The sequence below is a fragment of the Ochotona princeps genome, chromosome 23 (genome assembly GCF_030435755.1).
Source record: "Ochotona princeps isolate mOchPri1 chromosome 23, mOchPri1.hap1, whole genome shotgun sequence".
Classification (NCBI taxonomy): domain Eukaryota; kingdom Metazoa; phylum Chordata; class Mammalia; order Lagomorpha; family Ochotonidae; genus Ochotona; species Ochotona princeps.
In genome coordinates this window covers 9,811,050-9,839,009 of record NC_080854.1, presented here as the reverse complement: position 1 = coordinate 9,839,009, position 27,960 = coordinate 9,811,050, and the positions used below count along the sequence as shown (strand labels likewise).

Genomic DNA, 27,960 nt, shown 5'->3' with positions numbered 1-27,960 from the left:
TATTCAGCCTTAAAAAATTAATGTCTGCACTTTGTAATAAATGACACAGATGAATGTAGGAAAGACCATACTAAGTGAAACCATATAGACACACACACACACACACACACACACACACACACACATACTAGGGCTTGCACCATGGCATAGTAGGTTAAGCCTACTATGAGGCACCAGCATCTCGTATAGCAGGCTGTTTGAGTTTGGCTGCTTCACTGCAATCCAGCCATCTGCTAATAGACTGGAAAGGAGAAGATGTCCCAGGTCCTTTGCCCCCTTACACTATGTGTGAGACAGGGGAAGAAGCTCCTGGCTCCTGGCTTGTACTGGCCCAGCTCCGGCCATTTGCCCATTTGGGAAGAAATCCAGCAGATGGAATATCTCTCTCAGTCCCTCCTTCTCTCTCTGTAGATCTCCCTTGCAAATAAAGATAAGTTAAATCTTTAAAAAATTGCATGACTTTGCATATACATGTACTCAAAACAATCAATCAATCTCAAAGAAACAGAAAGGAGCCCGGCGGCGTGGCCTAGCAGCTAAAGTCCTGGGATCCCATATGGGTGCCGGTTCTAATCCTGGCAGCTCCACTTCCCATCCAGCTCCCTGCTTGTAGCCTGGGAAAGCAGTCAAGGACGGTCCAGTGCTTTGGGACCCTGCACCCATGTGGGAGACCCGGAAGAGGTTCCTGGTTCCTGGCTTCAGATTGGCATAGCACCAGCCATTTGTGGCTCACTTGGGGAGTGAATCATGGGACGGAAGATATTCCTCTCTGTCTCTCCTCCTCTCTGTATATCTGATTTTGTAATAAAAATAAATAAATCTTTAAAAAAAAAAGAAACAGAAAGAATGGTAGTGACAGGGATTCAGAGTGGGAACTGTGAAGTGACACAATGTTGGTTAAAGGTATACATTTTCAGTGTTACAAGGCAAGTTCTGTGCAGATACTTGGTAACATAGCAAATAAGATTAGCAATGGAGTATTGTATACTTACAAACATGTGAAGTGCTATTATCACAAAACGCAAAGAAGAGAGAGAAACAAACCTTTGGAGTTGATAACTAAGTTTATGACACGAATTGTAAGGATGGTTTTGTGGATGGATACTTATCTCCACACATTACATAGTGTGCAGTGAGTGTCTAAAGTTTTTTGTGTATAAAAAGACTTCCATAGAGTGGAAAGAATAGAGAATAAACACTGTTAACATAAATTAAATCAGAACATGTATGCTGGCCTTACACATCACATGTTCACCAAAATCAAATTGTTTTGAGAAATCTGTCACTTTTTATACATAATGCTCCTTTTATTTCTTGACCACAAAGGGTAAGTATGGCTCACTTTAATATACATAAAAGATAAAATATCATAAATCTTTCCTTACAGAATAAGCATGCTTCATTGCTGAGGAAGACCAGGAAATACTTGCCAAGAAATTCTACACCACTAAAACATCTGTCAAAGAGCATTAAGCACACAAAAACCCCAAGAAAACGTATTCCTTCCTTTGATCATACGATATCATGCACTATCAGTTTATGAGAGCTATGGAAGGAGCAGTTTTGTGATGTAGCTGGCTAAGCTGCTGCCTGCTACACTGATATCCCATGCGGTAGCCAGTTGGTGTCCTGACTGCTCCACTTCTAACCCATCCCCCTGTTAATGGCTTGGGAAAGCAGCAGAAGATGGCTCAAGGGCCCTCTACTGCCCATAGCAGAACTCCAGATGAAGCTCATGTTCCTGGTTTCGGCCCAACTCAGGTCTGGCTGCTGGGGTCCTTTGGAGACTAAACCCAAAGCATGGAAGATTTGTCTTTCTATGTCTCTTTCCGTCTCACTAGAAGTCCGTCTTTCAAATAATTACATTAAAAAACTTTTTTTACAAAAAGCTATGGAGGGGCTCGGCAGCGTGGCCTAGTGGCTAAGGTCCTCGCCTTGATCCCATATGGCCGCTGGTTCTAATCCCAGCAGCTCCACTTCCTCTCTGTCTCTCCTCCTCTCAGTATATCTGACTTTGTAATGAAAATAAAATAAATCTTAAAAAAAAATGCTATGGAGACATTTCAATGCAGCATTATCTTTCAGATCTATTATTTGAGATGTTCTTATAGGAATGTTTATTTTATATCAAGTTGTTTCATGTTTTGGTATCAAGACCTCCTGTAATTGAGTTTGAGAATACTAATACACTACAGCATAAGTGTTTGGAACAGACAATGATTGAAATTCCTTGCCCAGATTCTGTTGTGAAAATGTACCATATTCAATCTACTAATGAATATCTATAGATTCATCAAGTAAGCACTTATAGACATAGAGTATACACTAAACACTGAATAAGAGTCTGAACACACAAAAGTGACAGAAGTAAGCCTCTGTCCTTTAGAAACTGAAGTCTGATCAGGACGAGAGGCAAGTGTAGGAGTGATCCTATTGGCACTGTGAGGAGGGCTCCCAAGCCTCCTGTAGGAACCCCGGGAGGGCCAGCTGGTTTGGTCTTTACTGGGGGAGATGGGGATGCTTCTACAGGAAGCAATGTTTGATATGTCAAAGGGGAGGAAGAAATTTGGGTACAGAGAGGATGTGCAAGAATGGACACCTGCTAAAGAGAAAAAAAAAAGGTAAAGGCACAAAGTCCCAGGAACCCCTCCTCATTTGCTACAGCAGAGGACAGAGATGATGGAACAGTGCAGGATGAGGTTAGAGAGACGCATGACCAATGAGAGAATTTAGTCCTGCCTGCCAGTGGAGCAGGGGGCAAGCAGAGGTGTTTATCTTTAAGACACACTGTTTTCTTCTCATTCTGTGGCAAACAAATAGTGTGATCTGAATATTAGCATCCCCTTCGCATTCATTGATTTGTCGAAAGCTCATCTCTGTGTGATAGAATCAGAAGGCAGTGCCTTTGGGAACCTGATAAGGTTCTGGGAGGTTAAAGACCTCACGAACAGGACTAATACCCTTATAAATGAGGCCTCAAGGAGATGCCTCACCCCTCTGACCAAACAAGGAGAGGGTAATAAAAATTTCTTTACACCGAACAAGCCCCTGGCAGCCGCTGAGCTCACCTGCAACTTGTTCTCAGACCTGCCAGCATCCAGCCTGGTGGGAAATAAACATATAAAAACCCACCCAGATCCTAACATTTTATCGTAGCAAAACAGATCAAAAGATAAGAAATCAATAGGCCTTTAAGGAGAATGATTGGAAGGTGGAAAACCTTCCAAAAGGTACCAGTTTCTGGAGAGAGGAGATGAATAGCTTATTTCAATTAGGACTTTTTTTTTTTTTTTTGAAATGCACTTATACATTACCACATGGCTAGTCTATATGATCACACTCACATCCCAACCACGATCCCACGTCAGAATGGTGCTGCAGAGACAATGAATCAACGAAGCAGATTGGAATGGGCTTAGCACAGAACACATTTCATCCCATGTAAGATTAGAGGAAAAATTGATTTCACCCAATTTCCTGCCTCATTTGGGTTAGGACTGAAGTTAGTGCCATTATGATTTTGCCTATTTTTTTGGATTTAAAATCTGAAGCAGCATTGTGCTGTTCTAGAAGAAATAATTTAATAGCTTCTGCTGCTTTCTCTTTCTCGTGGATTTTCATTTAGAAGAAAGAAAACAACAGGACATGAACTTTTTTTTCCCTTAAGAAAACTCTATTTCTAGACTGTAAGAACTTTTTCAGATATCAGAAAGCACAGGCAGGAGCACTTCTAAAGGTCTGTAGAAATAAAACTGAAAGTGTTTGAATGCAAGTCTTTGAAATCCACACATGTTCTGTTTCACCAAATACATTTTTCCATGAACTTCCTGAAGACCCTTATATTTGTGAGTTTACTGAGTAATAAAGACTGTCTTTCCCTCTCTCTCACTCTTTACAAATACACAAGATACGAGGCCAGCTCTTCCAGTCAACTTTTACATAACTCAAAATGTATGAAAGCCTCTCAAGACCACCCACGTTTAACTGTGGACCACACGGTGACAAAACATAAACAACACAGGCTTAACAAACCATACTTGGATTTCCACATAACAAATGCCTGAAGGCATAAAATGCAAAGTCTGATATTGTCCCAGCTGAGAATCACCAAGTTTCAGGATCTTTGCTTATAAGTAAGAATCACGCCTTACCCATCTACAACAAGCACAATGAGCGTCCCATGTACTAATTTCTTTTTATTTATTTTAATGTGATTGCTGACATCGGTAGATTCACATGAACTTAAGAAATCATCGATCCAGATAAAGGGGCCGATACAGGCATTAAGATGCTGGCATTGTGGTCCAGCACATTACATTCCAACTGTGATGCTGACATTCCATGGATGCTGATTTGAATCCTGGTCGCTCCATTTCTCATCTGATTCCCTGCTAATGTGCTTGAGACAAGTACAGGAAAAGTATGTGGGTCCCTGCAGGCCATGGGGGAACCCCAGACAGAGCTCCAAGTTTCCTGACTTCTGCCTGGCGAAAGCCGGCTCTGGATGCCGTTGATTGCACTGAACCAGCAGAGGGAAGATCTCTCTCTCTCTCTCTCTCTCTTTCCCTTTCTCTCACTCTTTCTCCTCTTCTTTCCCCCTCTTTTTTATTGTTTATTTATTCGCTCAAAAATATATGTTCAGTACTTCTATATGAGAGACGCAGAATAGGTACTAGATTACCTGTTGAAAAAGAGTATTCACAATTTCCATGCTCAACAATGCTGTGCTGTACACTGTCAAGCAGGGAATGTCAATAGAAATTGAAAAAAAAAAAAAAAAAGGGAGGGGGGACTGGAGCAGTAGCCTATTGGCTAAAGTCCTCACCTTGCATACAGCCTGGGAACTCAAATGGGCACTGGTTCTAAACCTGGCAGCTCCACTTCCCATTTAGCTCCTTGCCTGTGGCCTGGGAAAGCAGCAGATGATGGTCTAAAGCCTTGGGACCCTGTACCTGTGTGGGAGGCCCAGAAGCAGCTCCTTGCTCCTGGCTTTGGATCAGCTCAGGTGTAGCCATTACGGCCACTTGGGAAATGAACCAGCAGATGGAAGATTTTTCTCTCTGTCTCTCTTTCTCTCTGTAATTCTGACTTTCCAATAAAAATAAATAAAACTTAACAAAAAAAAGAAAGAAAAATCTTAACATTATCAGTAAAAGTGCTACTCCTCCAAAAAATGACAGTTTATCTTCTAATAGGGAATAAAGACAATCCAGTTAGGAAGAAAAACATGCAAGTCAATGCAAAGCAAAATGATTAATACGGGACTGTGATTTTAGAAAAAGAAGGAGTTTTATGGGGTAAAGCTCAGTGGGTCCAGCTGTGTGCTCCCAAGCTAGTTACCTAAATTTTTTAAGCCTCAATTTCTTCCTCTAAGTGAACTTACAACTGCCTTGCTTGTCTAACCGAGAGAGTTGGGTACAAGGCCAGGCAACTCAGGGAAATTGTAGTTATTACAATTGTTATTTTCTTGAGTCATGGATATTGTCTCATTGGAGGCAACATTTCAACTGTGGAGGAGTAAGAGTCTAGCAGGCAGGAAAGTCTGTTCCGACATCCCAGTGAGGAGGAACAAAAAGTACAAATTCAAGTGGCCAGAATAAAAAGGGTTGATTACAGGAATGATATCTAAATAATCCATCTTTCAATCTCTTCTTTCAACTGATAAACAAAGGAAAGCTTGACAAAAATTAATGTCAATCCTTCATGTCCCTCATTCTCCTCCAACCTCTATACCCTGGGAAAGCAGTTCTGCTTTAATAATGACTTTACGTTAACAAATTGAATTCATCAAGGTGAGTGACCTTTCACACCATTGGACAAAAATGAACACGAACTTAACTCAAACACCTTTGGTGTCAGAGCCTGGATGCTCCTGTGGGCTCAGAAGATGCAAAGACTGGCAGCTGGAAGTTTCGGCAGTGCCCCCATCATCTCCTAACCATCACTTTCTTCCTCAATAAAATCTCTCCCTTAGTATCACTCATACTATTTGTAGGCTCCATTCTAGTACAGGAACTTAGCTTTTGATCCAACAGCGAAGCTCTCCCCACCCCTTTCTCCGGGTGATTCCTGAGTAACCAGCAAAACAGCAGTCCGCAGTGGGCATGACTAGAGCAGCAGGGAGCCTGGTTGACGGTGCCCCATGACTCACACTCCAGATGGCTCCTCAGACTTCTTCCACATTCCACTGCTGGCACTACCAACCTCATCTGCTGCCTTTATAATAAATGACTTTCTCTGTTACAGGGACTGGGGTTTTCAAAAAATGAAAAATGTTTCTTGCTCTTATTTCTAAATAAAAGGTGCTATTTACATTTGAGATGGTTTAGGAAAAATTCAGAGGATGCAAGAGGACACATATAAGGAACCTAAACCTATCTTTTTTATCATCCATAATTCTCCCATTCAGATATAACCACTGTGAACATTCTCATGTATTTCTTTCTGGTCTTTTTTCCCCTCTTAAGTAGATTTCTAAGCAATTTCCAAAGTGGGAAATAAAGCAGCTCAGTCTCTTCGTGTGTTTCTGAGAAACATACCAATTTCCACTTTTAGAAAGCAGTATTTGAGAGAAATGTTTCATGACAATCTCAAAAACACTAAAAAACACTTAGATCAAATATACGTAAGAAGTTTGCAAGTTTATTATTTCCTTGTTTCAATTTAAGCACCATACTACAATTTTAAACTAAATTTTTGCTTTTAGTCAAGATATATAGGCAACTAATTTAAACACTTATTCAGGGGTCAGTGTAAATGTGCAATGGTTTGAGCCTCCAGCTGGGACAGCCACAGCCTGTATGGAAGTGCCTTTATCTGAGTTCCTCAACTTAGCATCCAATTACATGTTAGTATACCTGGGAGAAAGCAGGTGCTGACCCAAGTGCTTGTGCCCCTGACATTCAAGGGGGAGACCCAGGAAGTTCTGGGCAGGCAGACAAGCGCTTGAGTTCCACCTGCTGCCTCCCAGGCACATTAACAAAGCTGGATCCGAAGCAGCGTACCAAGTAGTGGCTTAAGCCACTGTACCACAATACCCACTCCTTCTATTGAGTTTATAATTTATGGAATGATGTTTTCTTTCTTCTCCTGTCCTTGAGTGTTCATTTTACCGAGCATCCTGTTCTTTTTTTTAAATGTACAGTATATTATTTATACTAACATATCTAAAGAACATCAGAATTTCTTGCTCTGATCTAACTATAACTTAGAACATGCTATTCAACTTCTACTCTCTTTCTTCACACACTCTCCTTTGCTTTGTCTTTAACCAAAGGTCGAAATGTTGCTTTTTTACCTTTCAAGTTGTTATTTATGCATGTTTTATGAATTGTCTGAGCTTGTCTCTGATGATTTAATGTTCAAGTCTTAATACTTCCCTTCCTTATTTGCTTAGACTCCTTTTTTAGTGTATGAACCACTGACCTGAAACATCTTTTAAGATGACCGACTTCAAAACCTTTTGAGTTATTTGTCATTAAGAATGACCACAGTGGGACCAGCTTGGTGGTATAACAGACTAATCCTTCACCTGCTAGTGCTGACATCACATAAGGGCACCAGTTTGTGTTCTGGCTGCTTCACTTCTGTATCCACCTCCTTGTTTATGGCCTGGGAAAGCATCAGAGGATGACCCAAGTCCTTCAGATCCTGTACCCACGCAGGTGCATGTGGGAGACCCAGAAGAAGCTCCTGGCTCCTGGCTTTGGATTGGTTCAGCTCTGACTGTTGCAGCCAGTGAGGGAGTGAACCAGTGGATGGAAGATTCTTTGTCCTTCCCCCTTTGTAACTGAATTTCCAAGCAAAATAAATAAATCTTTAAAAAAAAAAAACAGAATGTACACAGGTCATGAATGGCTTATATGGAACAGATAAAACGAAACGGCTTATATTTCACTAAAATGCATACATTTAAAGTTAGGTGAAAGCACTCTCCCATCACTAGGCTTTGAACTGGCAACAGAAAGATTGACCTTTAAGCATATTCTCTATCAACTACTTAAAAGTGTTGATGTGTGTAGAACCTAGTGTCTTTGATTATACAGTCACAAGGACTGAAAAAGCAGATTAAGATGTATAAAACTATATCAGAAACACAAAACTGAGGTCCATCAACTCGACCTGTTGAGTTAGGGAGATCCAGGGAAGGCTTCTGAGCTAAGGAGGTGATGTCTGAGGTGAGTCTTGACATTTGCATACTAGTTTTGTCAGGTGACAAAGTGACTGAGGGCATGCCAGGAGGCAAAAGTAAATGAGAAAAATGTACTTGTTTAACAAGTATATTTGAGGAATGGGGATAAGTCTAGAGCTGCAAAATATAAACGCAGAGAGTGGTTGGAGAGCTGGTTGGATTCACATGTGAGCGGTCCAGCTGTGAAGACACAGCTGCAGCCTACTCAAATGAGATGCTGTTGAGATGTTAGGTGGGCAGTAGCCCAGAGAGACCAGATCTTGCCTCCCTACCTAACAGCTGTGCCAGGATGAAACATTAATCCTAGCCAAATCCATGGCAGTTTCTGATATGTGGGCAATCGCCCCCTATCCCCGCCTGCCCTCTGGTGGGTGTGGCTTAGAGCTTACCCGTCCATAACCTGATGCACAGCTTCCAGCCCTGCTGTGGAATGTGACCTTTGATAAGACTGAAAGGTCAAGGAGAATAGACACGCCCTTTAGTCAATTACAGTGTCATTATTGGTGGTTCTTTCTGCAGAAGAACACCTTAGCCTCACCCTCAGGGACCTGGTGACCTAGGGCCAGAGACAGAAGCAGATAGCTTTTTTCCAATAAAAGTCTGAGAAGGAAATCTGTTGGAGAGTTTCTGGTAAAGTTTTTATCTTTTAGGAAAGTGACAAAAGTAGCATTCTTGGGAGGGCTGCAATCACTTTGAAAAACAAAAGCATAAAAAGCATAAAGCAGAGACACACAACAGAGGATGGATGAGTTGAAAGAGAAAAAAAACTAGGGATACATGTTTGAATCACTGGCACCGCTTGATCGCTATGCTTCTTGGTATATGGCTCATTTAAAATGGAATCTTCTGCTCACTGCATCCTAACCATATACACTGACTTAGGCTGCGAGGAAATTCCCTCACACATAACTCAAGGAATGCTTCAAAGGTAATTTCACTCTATTAGATGAGAAACGCATGAGTGATTTGCAGAGGAAAGTTTTCTGCTTTGAAAAATGCTGGGAAAATAACAACAGCATGCATGTTTACTATCATGTCTAATATATCTTTTATATAGATAGATAGATAGATCATCAATTACACTAAGAAGGAACAAAGGGGCATTAATATGTGTTGTGCCTGAAGAGAAAAAGTCGATAACTACAAAACAAAGTGAGTTATGAGATGCAGGAAGATACAAATATAAATAACAAAAAGAACCCATGGGTCCCACAAAGGTGAAATCAGAGAGGATTTTAGACAGTGCAGCCTACCCCCCTTACTTCTCCATATTGGAAATTAGCCTAGGGAAGTTACACGTTGTTAGTGAGGTCACCAGGTGACAGGTGAACCAGGACATGCGCATTCTGCTCTGAATTCTTTCAGAGCATCTTTCACAGTATCACATAGCTCCCTGCTTCTCACCATACATATCATTTCCCTAAGAGAAAGTATAATGAGAGCTGATCAGATGATCTATGAGACACAACTAGTTTCAATTTTAATCTATTACTAACAGTTTCTTGGAATGCTTTGTTGGGAAAGAGTCTGAGGCTTGGAGGAAAAAAAATTAATATCTTAAGGATATCTACCATAGACACAGGATAGAAGAAATGCTGTGTAATTTTCTCCCATGGGATAAAACCATCTAATATGCAATAGGAAATCAAAAATATTTTTATTACAAGAATACGTCATATCTAATTTATGACTGACTTGATCTTGGCTTAGTTTACATCATCAATTTATTCTTTTGAGAAAGTCATTCATTTCAGAATAAATTATCCAAAAACTCTACTTTCTAAACTTTAACTTCATCTTTTAGTTAGGTCTTTTAGGCAGTAAAATTATTGCAAACACTTAATTTTCAAGTCTACAGAAAACTATGACTTACTCCCCTAGCTTTCTTCCAAGTAGAGTCCACTTTTTAAATATTTCTAATCATTGATAGGAATGTTTGCTGCAAGAAAAACTCAGTATAACTTTGCTTATTTTCTCACTCAAATAAGCATTTATTAACATATTTCTTTTAAACAAAATCACATATTTTTCAAACTTGCACATTGAGTGGAATCAAGCACAAGAAGAAACATATTTCTAAGACAGAATTCTGCCAAGCACAGCCTCTTATCATTTTTTTTAACACTGACGTCATTAGGCTAGACATGAATATTGTTATTTAGAATTTAATTTTTGTTTTTCTAAGTATCATCCACAACCTATTCTTGTATTTCTTTATTTTTATCCCATTCTTCTATGATAAATTTCCCATTGTAATTTTAAAGACCTTTACTTAAAATGTCATGTTCTGGAAAAGAGCTAGTTAGCTGCTCCATTCTCCCACTTGTTGAGCCTCAACAGCCCTCAAGGTCTTTCCAGATCCTTCTAGAAGGTATACTTTGAGAACTGAGCTTTATATTGGAGCTCTTGAGAAACCTGCTGAGAATTCCTGGAATAAGCCAGAAAGAAGGCTAAAGAGACAAAAGAATACCATAGTTTTCTTAAAGTTCATCAGTTAGAAACTCTGGGCCCATTTTGACACTGATTGTGAGCAAAAATGGCCACTTTCCCGTTGGTAACTTCTATTTTATAAAGTCTCTGCATTACACTAACATTTATAAAGAGGAAAACTACAATTCTGTAGCTGTACTTGGAGCCTTTCGGCAAATAAAAGAAAACCGATTCTACCATTAGTAAAACACTGGAGTCCAAATCTAGAGAACAAGTATCAAGTATCAAGTCCCTGATTTGTACTCTGCATAAGCAATTAGGCTGGAGAATATTGTTACATACTCAACAGATGGTACCAGCTAGACTACTGCAAGGCTGCAGGGACAAGACACAAAACAGAAAAAGCGTGATCTAACTCACCCACCGTGAAATGATGGAACCTTGCAGCACCTGAGGATTTATATACAATTCATGCAAATCAGCAAGATGGATAAATGTGCTTGCCATTCTCAAGTTGAAAGAAATGGTCTTGGCTAAGATCAAAGAATTGCTGCTTAGCAGATGCTATTATTTTTTCTTGCCAATCTATGTTCATAAACTTAATGTCTTGACTCAAAAATGTCAAAGAACTCAGATTTCAGGATATCAACTAAACTGATCTATCCCCACTGCAAAAGCTCAAGTAACATATTGGTGACACAAAGAACAGCAAAAATCATTGGTCTCACAGTTACATGGGCTTCGCTATAATTCAACATTTCAATCTCTTATAAAGGCACCATAATTACACACACACACACACAATGCATGGGACATTTTAAAATTTTTCCTAGATTGGCAACCAATATGAGCACATCTGATTATCAATGAAATAAACTTTTCAGCATGCTGTTAAGAGCTAGAATTCTGAGGGCAAGTGCTGTGACATAGGAAGTTAAACTGCCATCTTGTAGCACTGGCACCCCTTATGCAACCTGGTTCTAGTCCCAGCTGCTTCACTTCTGGTCCAACTTTCTGCTAATGTGCTTGGGAAAGCAGGGGAAGATGTCTCAAGTTCTTGGGACCCTTAAGAAATCCCTAACTCCAAGTTTTATCCTGGCCCAGCCCTGGCCTTTGTGGTCACCTTGAGGAGCGAACCAACAAACACATGTTGTACTTTCTTGTTCTCTCTCCCTCTCTGACTTTCAAATTAAAAAATCTTTTTCTTTTTTCAAGAGCTAGAATTCTAAATACATAAAACCCCGGGCTCGAATTCTAGCTCTGTCACTGATAGATTGTATGACAATTGGTCAAGTAAGATAACATATTTGGTGTTGGGTTTCTCTGCAGTAAAGCTTCCCAAACTTTTCTGAATATTAGCAAAGCCTGGGAAGCTGGCATTTTGCACAGAGGTGAAAGTTCTACTTGAGGCATTCACATCTCTTATCGGGATGGCCTGAGTTTCAGTCGCATGTATGTTAGCAATTGCAAATTTCTGCTGACGCACATCTTGGGAAGAACTGGGTGATGGCCAAAGTCCCTGTCACTCACGTGGGAGCCCACGATGGAATCCCTCGCTCCTGATATAGCCTGGTCCAGCAGGGGCTATTCCAGTTATTTGGAAGAGTTAATCAGCATATGGAAGATTTCCCTCCCTCTCTCTCTCTCTCTCTCTCTCTCTCTCTCTCTCTGCCTTTCAAATAAAAACAAGTACTTGTCATTATATAGACAAAACTTTACATAATGCCTGCCTAAGCATTTAACACAATCATTAAGCTTAGTTATTAGACAATTGGAGTTTTAAATATATTAAAAGTGTTGTCCCTTAGGTACATTCAATGCAACTACAATTCTTACAAGTTCATTCTTCTTCCCACTTTGTCTTTCTAGGGAAAAAAAAAAATCCCCCTTTTCTCTCTGATTTGTTTTACATTGCAGATATGATCTGTAGGCAGTGTAGCATTTACAAGATTGTGGCAATCCTCAACATGGGCAGTTTATTCTCAAGATTTGGAAGCTGAGTTCCTAGTACTGTCTTTTCTCAAATGCAGCCAACTGGTCAGCTACTTGAGGTGACGATTATAGACAGGATAAGAACTCAGGGACAAGACTGGCTCTGTACCTTTCCTTCTGCTCATAAGACACCTGGTCTTTCCCTCCCCTACCTCAAGACAGCAACCTTCCCCTGGCCAATCAAAGGAGTTTCTGTTTTTTATGCAAGAACAGACAGAAGACATCTTGGTTGCATACAGGTAATGTGGATTTTTACTGAAACATTTCAGGAGCTCTGAATACCTAAGGGGAAAAAAAATCTACTTCTCAATGGAGCTGTTATTTCCTGAGTAGCCTGAGAGCATTTCATGAAATGTGGATATTTTGTGCTCGAGGAACAATTGAGTCCATACTTTTTAATCTCATTTCCCCTTATATCTATTTACAAGCATATTGTTTTTCTCTATAATTAGTGCTCTTTTTATATTATGGAGGCTTCCAGATTTGGGAATTTTGGACAAAGAAGACCCAACCTGTGCTTAGTTGTAGTAACACAAAAGAAATAAAACAGATGCACAAGAAATCCAATCTGCTATAGAGTGAATGTTTTCAAGAGAAGGAAGACTGAAGGAGTCTGAAAACAGACTTTTCACTATTTTTTAATTTAAAAAATGTCACATCAATATAGTTATCTTTTATTTTTATATAACAAAACTACATGTTAAAGGAAAATATCATGATAGACATCCTAAGAAGTACCGAGAAATGAAAAACAAAAGCAGCCCATATGCACTATTGCACAAATTGATATTTCATTCCTAACTATATACATAAAGGTTATTCTTTTCACAAGGTAATGAGTTCTTTTCTCCACGCCCTCTTAACCTAAGAAGTTTGAAATGTCAAGAAAGCGGCAGCACCAGGCAACTCTGAGGTCACTGTCGGCTGTGGCTTCCACCTGCCCAGCTGGAAGTGCAGCTGAGCACCTGCTATATAGCATAGGAACGCTCTGGGACAAGTGCACATTCTCCATATTCCACTTCCCAGTCTGTAGTCAGCGAGCATAAAGACTGCTTGGGAGCCCGCAGTGTTTCCAGTGACTGACCCAGTACTTCCTGTTTCCCTCTGATCCATTTCTTGCACGACCTCAGAATGTGTCATCGTGAATTCCACGGGAGTTGCACATCGTGCAGTGTGGATTCTGCCATATGACTCCCATGGGTGGGATGCACATGATCCTGGGGCTTTGTGGGCCTCAGTTTCCTCACCTCTCAACTGATATCTACTGTTCCTTTCAGCATAAACACTCTGCAATTTACTACAGAGCACGACAGATCATGCCTACATAATCACATCATGTCCTGTGCTGAGTTCTTAAATCAATCTTTCAAACTGTCCACTGATTTCACTCGCTGTTTGTTCGGCACTTGTGTCTGTAATTTCTCTTCCCCTCTACTAACATCTTCACGCAGTTTTTTTCTTCGCCATTCTCTAAGCAAAGTTGTAAAAAATATAAATAAATAAAAAAACCAACAAACCTGTGGGAGCAAGTACTCGGCTGAAAAAATGTGGCTTTCCATTCGGGCAAAGCCTGCAGGGCTTCTCAGGGGCCTCAAACAGCGATCATGCCAGACTGCTGACACAGATGATCCCCTGTTTTGATCTGCTTTGAAGTGTATTGAAAACAAACTTGAATCCTTACCAATCCTGACAGGCACACATGTCACTTTCACCAATGAGAAATGTTAACTTTTCTTACGATTCTCCTTAATCTTACAATCTAGATCATGAAACATACACATCACTATAATACAAGACTTAACCAATTAATAGACACAAATGCCTACTCTTTTCCCAAATCTAAATAGGGAAAATGTTAAGAATAAAATCATGGCTTAACACCATCTATTAGTAATTCTGGAAAGGGAAAAATGACAAAGATCTTTATCAACACCTTGGAGAGCTGATACGTTAGGCAATTCTAATCAAATAGGGTAAGTTCTAGTAATAATTAATATTAAATTATTATCACGATTAAAGTCCTTCTGTCTCCAAACAAAAGTCTTCCTTTTAAATGATATCTAGTCATACATACTAAGCCACTCATTTATTTTTATTTGAAAAACTGTAATAATCATGGACATAAGTGGGGTGAGAACCAGATATTATCTAAGCAACATTTTATAGAAACTGCAAAACTATTAGAGCAGTAGCTGGAGTTCAGTCATTTCTGTGGCTTATTTCAGGAAAGAAAGGCTAATGATATTTTGTCCTGAGTAATAGCTTCCTGCTTCTCAGTTTTGCTTTTTATGTGTACATACGTGGTAAGCAACAGAAAAATAATCTGTTTTTCAAGATTTGTTTTTATACGAAAGGCAGATTTTATAGACAGAGAAGGAGAGACGAAGAAAAAGATCTTCCATCTGCTGGTTTGCTTCCCAAATGGCTGCCATGGCCAGAGGTGAGTCAATCCAAGGACAGGAGCCAGAAGCTTCTTCTGAGTTTCCCCTGCAGGTGCAGTGACCCAAGGATGTGGGATATCCTCTGTTGCTTTCCCAGGCCATAAGCAGGGAGCTGGATTGGAACTGGAGCAGTCAGAACATGAATCAGTGACCATAAGTATGTCGGCCCTTGCTATGCCACTATGCCAGCCCCAACAGATCTGACAATATTAATTAAATAAATTATTATTAAATAAAAACTAATTAAAAGTTAAAATGAATTTTAAAACATTCTGCTATCCAATATTTTGAATCTTATGGGCAAGAAGCAATAGATATATATATAAAAAGTAGGGAACCAACTTTGGTGGCACAGTGGATTGAGATGCCGCCTGCAAGGTGGGCATTCCTGTAGCAGAGTGCAAGCGTGACTCCCAACTGCTCTACTTCCAATCCGGCCTCTTGCCAATGTGCCTAGAGAGGCAGCTGAAGATAGCCCGAGTGCAGGGCTTCCTGCCACTCTTGGTTGGACACCCAGATGAAGTCCCTGTCTTACCCAGACCTCACTTTTGCAGCCATTTGGGGAATGAATCAATGGAAGAAGATCTCTCTGTGTCTTATTATCTCTGTTGTTCAAATAAATAAAATTTTTCAACAGTATCTTATTTATTTTCTTATGTATCTCTTTACATTCGATCATTTTGTAGGTTTTTTCTCCAGCATTGTTCATCTACTGTGACAACTGTCATGGGATATTTGTATTTCTAAATACTTTCCCATGCATTTTCCTCAAAATCAGATTTATTCCAACACTGGGTTAGTTCTTTAAAGCATAGTTTTCATCATGCTGCTATAATAGTCGCCTGTGGTATATAACTGGATCCACAATTTTAATTCAACAATGTCCATCTGACAGTGTCCATTTTGTAACTCTTCAGAATTTTTGTAGAAAGGGCGTGAGAAGAAAACCAACTATACCATACAGATGCTTGAAAAGAAGGAACAAAACTAGGAAACAGAAATGGACCCATTTACAGCAGTCATAACAAAATATTTAAGAACAGACTTAAGAAACAATTAAAATGTAAATAGTATTTCAAAACATCACTGAAGTTTATTGTTCCTACTCATTGCCTCAGAGCATATTTATTGCCCCAACTACGTTATCGACCACTCCTGTGCTGAAAATGCTCTTGGATTGCTCTAATGCAATTTCCACATGCACGGACGAACATGGACCCCTCTAATGCCATGTTTCCAACACTGGTATTTACCCTGTTTATCATTATTGCATTTACTCTGAGTAGGTGCAACTAGTCTAAAGAGAATCTTCAAGTCCTTTCTCTGTCTCTTCAAGCCTGCTCTCTTAGAAGTCACAAACTCCATCAGTTCAATTCTGTAAGTAACTACTGAATTCTTCTGCCATCTCAAGTGATTGCAATGGTAGATTTTCAACTGGTTTTTCCTCTCTGTCTTCTCCTTATCTGGTCCACTGCTAGATCCATATCATTTCTCAAATTCAAAAGCTTACAGGGTCCCACAGAGAATCCTTCAGCAATGTACAGTCTCCATGTGAAACATACTGTAGTGAAAAGTTGTGTGCTTTTCTTCAGGTGATTATATGTAACTAACACAACCATCTGATTAGTCCATGAGAAACGAAAATCCACACACATGACCCTGAAAATGCCTGTATTTATAGGAAAGTGAAAAGTATTTTACAGAGAATCTTTTAAATTGTGTCAAAAATAAAGACTGTGATAAAACTAAGGCTGAGTCTTCTGTCTTTGAATAAAATGATCCATGGCGCCATAGTGCTTTAAAAAGAAACCCAACTTCTTAGAATTAATATCTAGATTTCTTAGCAGTTTTTGATACATTGCTTCTGTTAAACACCTCTCTCACCGCATCCCTATCATCCACAAAGCCAAAAATCACAACCTACCTGGGGTTCTCACGCTGTTCACTTAGCAATATTTGCTTGCACTATTGAGTTAGAACTACATGATCTTTCCTCCTTAGCTAATTCTCTTGGCTTCATCCTCAAAGCCCCCACTCAAGGCTTTCATATCTTGGGAGAATCTCTGATTATCTTCTCTTCTCCAGCCTTGGAAGGATATGTATGTACTCATAGTGTGCTTGAATGTAACTGACCACATACCTTCCTGATGAATACTCTCAGCTTCTGGGTGCTTAAAATCTAGAACTGTCTCAATCCATTTTCCAGGCTCTGAGCCTGGCACAGTCCCTAGGAATGCAATACATTCTTGTGAATGGAAAGAATCACCTCCATTTATATTTATCTCCCCCCTTTTCCTCTGCCTTTAGTTAGCTCATCCATTCTCTAGGATGCCTGATCTGTGAATCTCCAGGAACACAACAATGAATAAACCATCCTCTTTAGGCCCTCCCTCATAGCTCTCTGCTACATGGAAAACCAGAGTGTTCCACTTGAAACAGCTGTAGGAATGTATAGGTTTTTCTGGAATCATGTACTAAGTGGGATGGAATTGTGAATCCAAAAGAGAAACCAAATTTTGCATGTGCTTGCTGATCCTCATCATAGCTCTGAATGCAACACCGATTTCATCTGGATCAATGCACTAATTTGTATTGCTGTTTAGTCAATGTTTGCTTAATAATACCCAGGGGCTTTAAGGGATGATTTATTGATTTTTGATATTGTTCCTTAATATGCAATAATAAAGAAAGAAAGCAATGCTAACATTTATTAAGTCTTTATCTTGGGGAAACATATGAATGTATGAACTCACTGAATCTTTATCTAGCCATTATATTGCTGGGGGAGACTGAGTCATAATGCATCAAAGCAACATGTTCAACGTAGCCCAATTAGTTAGTCCAGAGCTTGGGTTTAGGCACAGGCGGTCTATATTCCCTCTATACTCCTTACAATTATATCACATTGCTGATAGCTGATAACATGAGTATTGGATCCACTGTTACAAACCAAGGTTTTAAAGGAGTCAATATAATAGTGAAATCCGTTTATGAATATCCAGGACCCTTAAGTGCCTCTGAGGCAGAATTTTCCAGTCTTTTATAATCTATAAAGTGTCACTAATTCAATTGTTTACAATTTATTAAAATTATTTTTAAGAATCTGTGGAGAATTTCCCCCAAAAAAGCCCACAGACAGGACAAGAGGTGAGTTGAAAGGCCAGTACTGAATGTTCAGACACCTACTGACAAAGTTAAGCTGCAAATTTTATTGCTGAACACAGGGAAAGATTAGGAAAGAGGAGAGTGAGAAGCAAGTCTGGGCAGTTAGGTATTAATACACATTACTCTCTTGATTAGTTTAAAAGCGTTCACAATTACTTATGGGATTAGCAGAGTTCAAAGAGTTTCTAGAAGGAGAAACACTGCAAAAAAACCAACCAGACAGCTTACATATTATCAGAACTATCTATAAAAGCATATACAGTTTCATTATATCTTTCCTTTAAAAAAGCCTTCATGTTCTAGCCAGTTGCTATTAGCAATCAGGTGATGAACACTAGTTGCGTTTCATGCATATGAAAGTTGACACCTTGTCCAAGGCATTTGGCCTTCACAGGAGTGCAATTCCCAGCCTTGTGCTTTGTCAGTGAAGAAGTGGCCATGTCCCCATGGGGAGAGCTGTTTCCTCCTGCAATAAGGATATTGATGCACTTGCCCCTAATCCATCTCAAAAGGTTGCTCTGAAGATGAATGAGCCCATGAATACGTAGCTCTCTTTAAAGACAAGTCACATAGACATATTGGCAGGAGAAACACTATTATTATATCTTTCATACATGAGAACAACCAAAAAAAACCAGTCCTCAAACCATTCTCATACTATACAAATATTCTATAGAGATGACAAAAGTTACAGTACTGGGAATAACAATAATAACAACACTGAACTCTATCTGGGTATCTGACAAGAGCAGTAGGAGCCCAGGTATTTTGGCCATCATCTGCTGCCTTTCCGGGTACATGAACAGGATGTTGGATTGGAAATAAAACAGCCGGGACATCAACTGGTACTCCAATATGGCATTATGGTTGTCCTAACTGATGCTTTAACCAAAATATCTACCTGAGTTCTCACACACTTTAAATCAAATACTTCCTTCCCTTTATCTAAAGAAGTTATAAAGATACGTGTAACTCAAGAGTTCACTGCTAGGTATATGCCTCACAGAAACACATGTTTTGTGCATCAAGAACCCTGGACACTGAGGTTCCTACTGCTCTTTTTCATAACATTCTCGAACTGGACATTTCCCAACTCCATAACAAAGAAGACCAGACAAGTCAATGTGTTCCTGTTTCCAGCAGAACTATATATAGTCATTCACCCTGAGAAGCATGGCATATGATTCTCGGCTCCACGGACAGTGTTACTGACTCTCACAAGTATGAGTATTGTGTAAAAGAAGCAACACATTAGAAGAGTATCCACAGGATGAGTCCATTTACGTAAAACATGAAAGCTATAAAACTAGGATAAAATATCATGTCCAAATGTGAGCAAGGGAAAGAACTGGAGCCTCCTCTCCCGAAAAATGCCAAGTCAGTCTGGTTTAACTGAAGTTGATGGCAAAGGCAACAGAGCACACTTAATTGAATTTTAATCTTAATGATCTCTAAGCCATGTTTGAAACATAAACAGACATGGGAGGGTTCTTCAAGATGTTGGACATGAATTATTTTCATAATTCAAGAGCATGCTTTGGCTATGAATCTCTTTTTAACAAGCTTTGGTGGAGTATTCCAGATGTTGGGTGTTGTATAGGCACAACCTCCATCTCACATATGATTTAAAACATAGCTATAAAGAATATATTTACTTTAGAAAATGTTAAGAGGACAGAATTCAAATAGCATCTCTAGGTTTATATGAAGTGCTGTCTCATGGAGCCATAGAGACAGCACTTCTTAACCTACAGAAGATTCTCGATATTTTGCAGACCCCAAGATATTTATTTATGAAAGTTTATCAAATATTTCAATGAATAATTTTGCTACAGTAGAAAGCCTCCTAATTCATGAGCTTAGAAAGTGATTTTGTGATTGTGTACTTTCATTTAAGTCTCTGTTTAAGCAATTTATAGCAGGCGAAAGAGTGTTGTGGTTGAGAGGAGGTCCCTGAAGCTAGGCCTGTATTTTAATGTATGAGCTCTGATTTATTCAATAGCTTAGAGAAGGTGTATTACCACTCCACACCTCAGTATCTACTTCCTGGTGTTCTTATGAGGGGAAAGTAAAAGGTAATAATGCCTCCCATATAGAACTTAGCAAAGCACCAAGCATAAAATGAGCACTCAGTAAATGTTAGTAATCATTGGCATAAAACTTGACATGTAAGTCAACAGAATAAAACAGAGTTCAGAAAATAATTCACATATGGTACTGGCAAAGCATATAAATGTAGAAGACAGAAATTAGATCCATACCTATCATCTTATATGGAATCAATTCAAGAGAGATTAAAGGCCTAAATTTTAAATCTTGGATTATGAAGTTTCTAGGGAAAAAATGGAGGGAAAACACTCCACAAAATGAACAGTAAGTGACAATTTATTGGACAAGTCCTTCAAAGCTCAGGCAAGAGAAGCAAAACTAAACAAAATGAAATATATCAAAAACTCAGAAGCTCCTGTACAGTAAAGGAAATTATCAATACCATGGAGTGACATTCAACAGGATGGAAAAAACATATTTGTAAGCTACCTGACAAAGGATGAATATTTAAAATTTATAATCGACTTTAAAAACTCAACACTAAAAGTATGGGCAAAGAGTCTCAATAAACAATTCTCAAGAAAGAAAAAAACAAATGACCAACAAATACACACACACATACATATAGTCAACATCACTAACTGTCAAGGAACTCCAAATCAAAACCACAGTGAGATAGCACCTCATCCCTGTGCCAATGCTTATTATTATTCAAAAGACAAAGAGTACCAGAAGCTGGCGAGGTTGTGCAAAAGGGGGAATTTCTATGTTGGAAATATAAATTAGTGCAGTCAAGGAGGAAAACAGTATTGAAACTGCTTAGAAAACCAGAAATACACTTGCCATATAACACAACAATCCTGCTTCCAGTTTATGCCCAAAAGACTTGAGCATGTGCAGGTCATACTTGCGTTGCTGTGTTTACAGTAACACTTCTCATAGGGCCTGAGCGTTGGATCAACCAAGGTGGCCATCGTCAGATAAGGGGAGAAGGCAAACGCAACATATGTACATAATGGCCACATTATGTTACTTAGCTGTATAGAATGAAATTCTACCATTTGTAGAACGAGTAGATGCACAAAAATTGGTATAAATGGAAGAAATTATGTTGAGCAAAATAGGCTAGATACAGAAAGGCAAACGCTGCATGCTCTCTCTTATATGGGGAACTAAAATTCTAAAAACAAAATCAGAAAACAAAGGAAATGTCTGCATGTATCAGTGTTGTTGCAAATACAGTTTTGTCAAATTTCCTTTTTTACCTTGTCAAATCAATGTCTAAGAATGCATTATTAACTATAGTTTTAATGATCGATGATAACTACAAAATGTACTGTATGAGGGTCAAATAGCCACCTTTCCATTTGACTGTTGTTTATAGTTCTTGCATATTTGTTTTTTGCTAAATTAGGATCATTTTGTAGTTTACCTGTTGAATTTTTTGTTTGGTAGAAAATTGAGCCCTTAATTGCAATGTGAATTAGAAATATATTATCTCAAAAATTAGAAAAGAAAGAAAAGGTGAGAGAGGCAGGGAGGAATGAAAAATTTTTATATTTTTAGAATTGTATCTATGAACTATGCTGAATCTGTTGAAAACTAAAGTAAGCTTTCAAAAATGGAAAGATAAATATAATCATGGTCATTTTATTCCCCTTCCCTCTAAAACTTGTCTATCCCACCTTTTTTTATGATAAGGCTTTCTTTCCAGGCATTCTCTCTAGTCGTTCTGGATTTCCAATGAAAGAAGGTCAAGCCAGATATGTCTAGCTTCTCCTCTTGATTCCTCACTAAAGTGAAAATAAAACAATCTAAACACATACATCAGAAATTTTTTAAATCAGAAATTGGGGAGAGGGGCAGGAACTGCCTTAGCACAGTAGCAGCAGTGAATATTGAATAAATTCCAAGAGAAAATTGAGCTACTACACATTCCGCTGAACCCAGAAATTTGGGTGCTTGAGCAGTTCAGTGAGAGGCTGAAAGTACATTAAAACTATATGGAGCCTTTGGATCGCAACTCACTACTTTCTTCCCCTGCTGGAGGCTAGTTCTTTATTTTCTGTAGGAAATGCACCAGAGATTTCAAACTGAGAACTTGAGGCACTGTTGCAAAAGAGGTGAGGTCCCACACTGAGAAGCAGGTGTTTAAGGGAAAGTCTATACTGCCCAGTAAGACACCCAACTTCTTTATATGTCATACTCCTCAACATTCGCAGTCAGGTGGATGCTCCAAGGCAGAAACTTCCTAGCAGCAATTCAGAAATCCTTGATAATGACACAAGGAAACATCTCAAAGAATACGCTAGCTTAAGGATCAGGCATGTAATAGTGAAACCCTGCAATTCACAAGTCTTTTTCATGTTCACATAACTTTTGGTAACATGTTTGTTATCACTGTTGTCTTGTTGTGTTTGTGTGTCTATGACATATAAATGAGATTGAAAAATCTCTTGTAAAAACTGAGGAAGAGCTAAGAATAAGCAGAGAGCATCACCTGAACAAAGGGACCCACAGGAAGCAGAGGAAAAGCTCAGAAGGCCAATCACTTGTGTCCTCTGGAAGACAAGATAATATATTTTCTTTTTTTTTAATTCCTGTTTATTTTTGGCTCCTGGGGCAATGTCATCTTTTCAATATAAAAAAAAAAAGCAAATTCAACACAAAATAGAAATCTGAAGTGTGGGACAAAATCAAAGGGATGGGGCAAAGAACAGAAGAGATGAGACGCTGCAGACAGGGCACCCTGTCTCCTCTGGGTGGCAGGCCAACCGTCCCAAGCCATGGCAGGGGGATGGAAAGGGGTGGGGAGAGCTACTGGGGGCTCAGGGACCGAGGCTGGTCCTTCAGTCCGGAGGAAATGAAACACAGAAGAGTTGAGCTCAGGACAAACCTAGAGGGAGATCAGGGTTGGAGATAATACTGTTAACACTCCCTGAAGCTGAGCTGCATCACAAGACACCTGCACGTGATGGGCTTCTTCCCACCTTTCTTGGCTGCTACTTGGACTTATCTGGATTTCCTGCCCATGGCTTGTTCTGAATGGCAGATAACCCAGATTCTTGGGAGAATTATTTTGGAAAACGGAAAGAAAATATGAACTGGACAGATATGGGAGAAGTGGGCACCAGAAGAAAATACATGGTAGAATTTTACATTTCCTAGAGTGGAAAGAGAGAAGACATTGAACAAACAGAAGATTTATTGAGCTCCTACTTTATGCCAGGCACTGTTCTAGCCCTCCCCCCCCCAACCCCCCACCCCCCGCCTTCCAAGAGAGAAAAATGAGAGGCAGCAACACAAACTCTGAGGGAGAGGACAGGGCAGCTGGAGGGCAGCAGAGGGGACTGAGACGCCTGGGGGGCTCCGCCTTGGGCTTCCTCTTCAGCCTCCTCCCCGAAATCCTCTTCCTCTTCTGCAGTGGCATCCTGGTACTGCTGGTACTCGGAGACGAGGTCATTCATGTTGCTCTCAGCCTCGGTGAACTCCATCTCGTCCATGCCCTCGCCCGTGTACCAGCGCAGGAAGGCCTTGCGCCGGAACATGGCCGTGAACTGCTCTGAGATGCGCTTGAACAGCTCTTGGATGGCTGTGCTGTTGCCGATGAAGGCGACTGCCATCTTAAGCCCCCGGGGCGGGATGTCGCACACAACCGTCTTCACGTTGTTGGGGATCCATTCCACGAAGTAGCTGCTGTTCTTGTTCTGCACGTTCAGCATCTGCTCATCCACCTCCTTCACGGACATGCGGCCACGGAAGACTGCAGCCACAGTCAGGTAGAGACCGTGTCGGGGGTCACAGGCAGTTATCATGTTCTTGGCGTCGAAGACCTGCTGGGTGAGCTCGGGCACAGGAAGGGCTCGGTACTGCTGGCTTCCACGGCTGGTGAGAGGGGCGAAGCCGGGCATGAAGAAGTGGAGACGCGGGAAGGGCACCATGTTGACCGCCAGTTTGCGTAGATCAGCATTGAGCTGGCCGGTGACCCCGCTCATGGTGGCAGACACCAGGTGGTTGAGGTCGCCATAGGTGGGCGTGGTCAGCTTAAGGGTGCGGAAGCAGAAGTCGAAGAGGGCCTCGTTGTCAATGCAATAGGTCTCATCCGTGTTCTCCAGCAGCTGGTGCACAGACAGCGTGGCGTTGTAGGGCTCCACGACAGTGTCGGACACCTTGGGCGAGGGCACCACGCTGAAGGTGTTCATGATGCGGTCGGGATACTCTTCTCGGATCTTGCTGATGAGCAGGGTGCCCATGCCTGAGCCTGTGCCCCCCACCGAGCGAGTGGGTCAGCTGGAAGCCCTGAAGGCAGTCACAGCTCTCGGCCTCCTTCCGCACCACATCGAGCACTGAGTCGCCCAGCTCGGCCCCCTCTGTGTAGTGGCCCTTGGCCCAGTTGTTGCCTGCCCCGGACTGACCAAAACCAAAGTTGTCTGGTCTGAAGATCTGACCAAAAGGACCTGAGCGAACAGAGTCCATGGTCCCAGGTTCTAAGTCCACCAAGATAGCACGAGGAACGTATTTGCCACCTGCGGCTTCACTGTAGTACACGGAGATGGTGGTCGAGCTACAGGTCGCTGTCGCCGCGGTAGGTGCTGGTGGGGTCGATGCCGTGCTCATCGCTCATCACCTCCTAGAACTTGGCACCGATCTGGTTGCCGCACTGGCCGGCCTGGATGTGCACAATCTCCCTCATGGCTAGAAATTTTAATTTTCTTTTTGGTTCAAGATGCCGTTACGAGGCAAGGCAATAATGCAGTATAGCTTATTTTCCCCACCTCTCTCTGGGCGTCGCAGGTGGGAAGGATGGAAGGCGCCCGGGAGGTTGCAGCAGCGAGGTCTGAACGCGGCGGCACCAAGGTCCGGAGAGCAAGATAATATATTTTCAATGGAACAATAAATATACTTAAAAGCAGAATATACGTGAGTGATGGATTTAAATGAAGTCAGGGTCAATGTAAAATTCTGATAGGAAATTTTGAATAGAATTTTCATAAATCTTCCAGATAGTATAGCCCCTCCCCCAATACGAATAAACAAACAGGAAGAATCTAACAGGAAAAAAACAAAAGAGAGGGCACAATATTTTCAATAAACAGATTCACACAAAGAACTGATAGGGTCTGAAAAGAATATGGAAAACATCGCTGAAGAGGAAATCTTAAAAGCTAGATTTTATTTCAGTACAGAAGACGTGAAGCAGAGAGGAATTAGCGGTTATTTGGCATCAGCCTAAGACCTTGGCGCTCCCAAGACCAAGGTGTCTTTTGTTACTAACACCATTGACCAAATTTCTGCATTCTGCCAGGCTTTGTGCTTCTGACAAAAAGTGTACTATTTTTTATTTCTGTGTAACTGAGACCTCTGAAAAGATGGGTCAGTAGGCAAAATGCCACCAGAAATCAAAGCCAAATGCTCACTCTAAATTCAGCTTTGCTTAGACTTTGTCTGTTGCCACCAAATTCTGAAAGTCATTAAAAAGTAATCAAGAATGAAATGACCTTTTGCTATCAAAAATGACCCACAATTGAGCCATTTTGCATGACAAAGTAGAGAAGACTTTACTTATTTTTATGCTTATTAAATTTCAGTGGAAAATATTTGTCACACTCCCATAATGAGAATGTCAGATGTGAATTTTTACATAAAAAGAATGAAGCAAAAACAATCAAACTCAAAAACCAAAACCCAAAACAAAGCCCGTCTTGTTATTCTAGTCTCCCTCTTCAAAGGACCCTGTTTATCATAGTAAATGATTCCCTCTATTACACGAGGGATATTACTATATTAAGTGGCTGAAAGATCAACTTAGGTAACAGTGGAGCTATAGTTCTTTCAGAAATAAGATAATGAGGCAGTTACATGTGCCAAGAAAAGTTACTTTGAACATTTCTCTTGTACCCTCTCATTTCTGGCTACCTGATTACACTTGGTAAACTAGGCTAGGTGCTCTGCTATCCTCTCAAGTCTACTCCTGAGGTCTCCTTGCTTTCCCCTGACAACCAGGAAAAAACAAAACAAAGAATTCTTCACTTACACAGCATGCTGAACTGTTCATGCTAGATGCTGTCCCCCCTCATGATCCAGATAATTTGGATCATCGGTAAGACTGCTAATGATCAACAACTTTGAACTAATTATGAAAAACATGGTTACTTACAAAGAGTTTCTTGAAATAAACACTAAAGCAGAATTCAGGCTAACTTGCTGAGTAGGCTATTTTAGGGATTCTTAACTGATTCCTGATAGAGAAAGATTGCTTTCCATTTCTCTTAGGCATTCTTCAATAATTTCATGAGTATCACTTGTTTAGTGTTTGCAATGAACTGTAATGACTATTGTAGATGAAATCAAAGGGTGGGGGGATTGAAGGGTGGGCATCCAGCTTTTCAAATGAAATGGCAAACTTTGTGGGAATTAATGCTGGGGCACCTAGGGAGGAAATTACCAAACAGGAGGGGGCTGGGAAAGTAAGGATGAGGAATCAAATTGTGAAGGGGAGGTGCTATAGAGCTAATTATTGGACAATTAGTTGGATGGGATCTAATTTTAGCCTTATTCTCCTTTCCCTCTGCTGGTATCTGTGACATATACATAAATGGAACTGGAAAAGTTCCAAATGTCAAAGTCTGATAGCTAACTATGATTAATCTGGGATGGACCCAAAGTAGTCATTCAATGGAAGTTGCTAATTCACCAAGCAATAGGACTGTACTGTGGCCGGACAATCATTCACTTCTCATTCCTTTTGGGAAAAAGCATCCTGACTTCCTATAGGGAAACCTTTCCATGATCAGGTGAGTCCACTGTGATTGTGGAATACGGAACAAGGGGTCTATATCCTTAGTTATGTGGAAACAACCAGAGGAAGATGCTTTCTTTTCCGGTAAGTCACAAACTTGGTAATACATGCCACGAGAGTATTTTAAAAGAAGTATTTATTTGCAAGAGAGAGACAGAGCAACAGAAAGAGTTGGAGACAGAAAGAGAAATCTCCATTGCTTTTTCATTCCCCAGATGGTGGCAACAGTGAGGTCTGGATCAGTCCTGAACCAGGAACCAGGAACTCTATCAAGTCTCCCACGTGACTGGCAGGAGCCCGAATATGTAGGTCATCTTCTGCTGCCTTTACAGGTGCATTAGTGGTTACTAGGATCAGAAGCAAAGTTTCCAAGACTCGAACTGGCACTTGCATTTGGGAGACAAGCATTGAAAGTGGTGGCTTAACCTGCAATGTTGACAATGAAACTAGAAATTTGACCTTGGTACTGTCCCCAAGGATGAGAATGAGTTCAGGTATAGGATATTCAGGTGACCTGAGTTCTCACAGTTCTAGTAGTATCCATATTCTATCTAAAGCCTCAAGGGACCGCATGAAATGGAGGAGTAAGCCATCAATACACCACATGTTGGAGAAATGTACCCAGGAAGACATTTTTACCAAGTGTGAAAACGAGTATGTAACAACCGCTTAAGGGAACACTGGCCTGTTGACTATTATGATCCATAATTTTACCCTTCAAATTGACTGAGAGATGCTCTCAAGGGAATGGAAGAAGCAGGAGTTGGCATCAGCAAGGAGAAATATTTGGGCAAATTTAAGATGAAACTTCAAAATAGATTTCTCAAGAAAGTGATATTTTTTTTTGGAATGTTGAGATGGCCCAGACAAATGACAAGAAGAACAGTATTTCT

At 40.4% G+C, this 27,960-nt stretch overlaps 1 protein-coding gene and 1 pseudogene across 4 annotated transcripts in view; both read right to left on the bottom strand.

Annotated features, from left to right (window-relative positions):
• PDE4D (phosphodiesterase 4D) overlaps window positions 1-27,960 on the bottom strand; it is a 691,343-nt gene that overhangs the window by 73,749 nt on the left and 589,634 nt on the right. The window lies entirely within an intron of this gene.
• LOC105941736 (tubulin beta chain-like) lies at window positions 23,529-25,121 on the bottom strand (annotated as a pseudogene).